Here is a 3512-nt window from a genome sequence, read left to right as displayed (position 1 = left end):
TATATCTGGTACAATAGCAGTTTACATGCAGCTTACACAGCAGCTTGGAGTAGCAGATTGCAGTAGCAGCTTACACAACAACTTCCTTTCTTCTATAAATAGAAGAGATTTCAGTTCATTATGTACATATGTTTGAAGTTTGAATAATATATCAGTTTCTCTCTATACTTGTCTTTACTTTACGGTCTTTTTTTTATGACACAACACTAGTTATTCAAAAACCAAATTTAAGGCTTAACACTTAAAACCCACTATTATCCTTCAATCTAATCCTCTTCGTCGGTCAGTGCAATACGGTATTTAGACATTTCGGTTCGGTATTCGGTTTCTTAAAATGCTATACCAATACCATACCTAACTAAATTCGGTATGGTTCGGTTTTTCTCTTTTCAGTTTCGGTTTATTCGATTTGAATACTAACTGGTATGTAGAGTCAGAGACTGTAATATTCTTAATTAAAATACTCAAAAGTACTAAACTAAAAACGTTTGTTGACAAAAATTTTGTCCAAAACCAACAAATATCAATTCAGAGAAAGAAAAATGTACATAAAAGAATAAACTTGATAATTAGAAATATCTTGTTACTTGTTTAGAGTTAATTGATGAACTTAGAGAATAAAGTAAAACAAAATTTTAGATTTTTTATATTTATGTTATAATTAATAATATGTGTATTGTGCAATATAATATATATTTCGGTACGGTATCGATATTTCGGTATTTCATTTTAAAATACCAAATATCATACCTAATACCAATTTTTTTTTCAAAAATTACACCAAATATCATACCGAATATCAAAATAGCGAATACCAAATACCAAAATTTTCGATTTCGATACGTTAATTCGGTATTTATCGAATCATGCACAGCCTTATGACATCAGCAGAGGGCCTTGAGGAGCCACCAGCTTTCTTAGGCAGCAAAAGATCATGAATATTGGGCATAAAGCCACCATTAGCAATTGTCACATCTTCAAGCAACTTGCTCAATTCTTTATCATTCCTCAAAGCAATTGTATTTGCCTTGGTACTATCCTTGTCTTCTTGTTGTCCCTCGCCGCATTTTCAGCCAATTCCAGCACCTCAGCAGCAAGGTATTCAAGGACGGCGGCAAGGTAAACGGGGGCACCAGCACCGACACGCCTGCATACTTGCCGACTTTGAAAAAACGAGCGATACGACCAACAGGGAATTGAAGATCGGCTTTGCTTCTACGGGGTGTAGCCTTCTTTGCTGCTCCAAATCCTGGGGTTATTCCTCTACCTGCCATTTGGTTGTTGTTACTGTAAAACACAAGATTAATTGGACAACGGAGAATTGGGTTGGGTAGTGGATTTTTTTAAGTGAACTGGATTAAAAAAAGAATGGGTCAATTTAATCCGGTAGTGACACGTAGTATTCCGTCCAAAATAAGAGTATATCTGGCATAATATGTAATGGTAGCGGCTCTGAGAGATGGATAGTGTAACGGATGATATAATTAAATAATTTATGAAAGTAGAGCGATATATATGACCATTTTCCGAAGTTAAAATATGAGTTGGGCATTCAAATGGCTTACCAGCATTCCACGTGTCCCCTCCGTTAATTGAAGAGTATATTTGACCAATAGTAACACGGTAGGGACTAAATTAATCAAATAATATAACGGTGGATAACTATAAATAATATTTAATAATAAAGTGGTATTCTTTTACGCTTTCCTATTATCTTTTTTGATATCACTCGGACTTTCAAGTTTGAAGTAATTATGTTAAGAGTGTCTTCATCAAATTGTGTCCTTTCTAGGACTTGAAATCATTAAATATGGCATTTAATTTAGAGCTGGCATTTATTTTTGGAGTTTCCAAAATGCTGAGTTTTTGAGCCCTTGAAGAAACTAGAAAGTGTTGCTTTGAGCTGTTTGTGCAAAGAAAGTTAACTTCTTGTTTTTTATAAAAATTTTCAGATTCATTTTTTTTTAAAATTCCAAAGTTCGAAAATTATTTTTTGGAGCTTTTTAGTTTGTATAAAATTTAACAATGGACTTGGAAATCTCCAAAACAAGATTCTTTTAAGAAAAAATATCACTCAAATTAATACTTCTTTCAAAAATTCAAAACCTAAATTTACATTCAGTTTTTGCAAACTCAAAGACAAATGCCACGATGATTGTCTGTGAGCTACAAGGAATGATGGTGGGACCATCCTAGTAAAAATGAAAAAGATAAAGAAAATAAAGAGTGAAAGGTGGCTTAGAGATTAGACCCAAAAGGAAAGGTGAAAGAGTGACAAGAAAAAGAGAAGCTAGTAAGTTCTTTTGTTCTAATTTGTTTTACGACATCAAGGGTAAGAAGAGGGAAGGGGAAAGGATAGTCCTTCGACTCAATTTAGATGATATAATTTGACTTGACACAAAATTTAAAAGGAAATTTTTTTAAAAAAAACATGTGATCCTAAAAATTTAAAAGGCAAAAACTTTGTGAAACTATGATATTTGTATAGTTATCAAAACTTCTCATTAAGGTAAAGTGGATAAAAAAAAAATTTAAAGTTACATTATTTCTAAGTATAGAAATATGTCATAGAAAAAAGTTTATCATTTAATTATTGATGTGATATTTGAACTTTTTATTGAGTAGGCATGAAAATTCATGACGAGCTGACAGTCTTTTAGGTAAAGAGTTGAAGAAGTGCAAGTAATAAATAGACTCCAAATTGCATGTCTTCGCCAGCTTGAAAATGTCTGCCTAATTTTAGCTGCAAAATAGTACTAGAAATAAAGTCTAAAGGGAGTTTAGGACAATGTTAACATCAAGAAAGAACTAATAAGTAGAAGATGTTCTATTTTACATGTCAAACTTATTGGCATATATCCTTAACAGGAAAATTCATAACGTAACCCTTAATGCGCCTGAATTTTATGCTCGTCTTATTTTAAGTAATGGAACGTGAAAGAAGCAACTTGATCTAGGCCAAATGATATAACGTTTTATATTAAATTTGTATTCACAAAAACCATATGGTGCGTATTCTTTAAGTAATTTCTGCAGTTGCCACGTATTCTTTTGTTTCCGCAAATTTTTAATTTTTGTACGAGTTGATGAGTCGAGCAAAATAACATAATGGTTAAGTTTGATGGAGGCGCAAATTGACTTCAATATCAATTTTAAAAGTTTAACTAGTGCAGAAGAAACTAATGTTAGGCCAGCAACAATAAATTTGACAATCTAGCAAATTACTTACCAAGACTATCTTCGTGATTATTATGTTAATGACCACAAAAAGAAGTCTTTTCTTTCTTTGATTATTTCATGAACCGTTTAGAAAATTTTATTGAGCTGTATAACAAATATCAAACTTTTAGCAGATAAAATTGTACTCGATTTTACCGTTTAAGCTTGAGTTGGTCTCACAACTTAAAATGATTTCAAAGCTTGACTCATCGGTATTCTTACTCAATGTGGAGCCAACGTATCGTGTTGTCCACGTTCCAAATTTCACGATCCAAAATCTCAATCACAGGGCC

At 32.4% G+C, this 3512-nt stretch overlaps 1 pseudogene; it reads right to left on the bottom strand.

The window, feature by feature from the left end:
• Nucleotides 1-819: 819 nt before the first annotated feature.
• Nucleotides 820-1781, bottom strand: LOC104110797 (histone H2A.6-like; annotated as a pseudogene).
• Nucleotides 1782-3512: the final 1731 nt, after the last annotated feature.

This window comes from Nicotiana tomentosiformis, chromosome 5, assembly GCF_000390325.3.
Source record: "Nicotiana tomentosiformis chromosome 5, ASM39032v3, whole genome shotgun sequence".
NCBI classification, from domain to species: domain Eukaryota; kingdom Viridiplantae; phylum Streptophyta; class Magnoliopsida; order Solanales; family Solanaceae; genus Nicotiana; species Nicotiana tomentosiformis.
The sequence above is the reverse complement of the archived record's forward strand: the minus strand, read 5'-3'. Positions and strand labels throughout refer to the sequence as shown.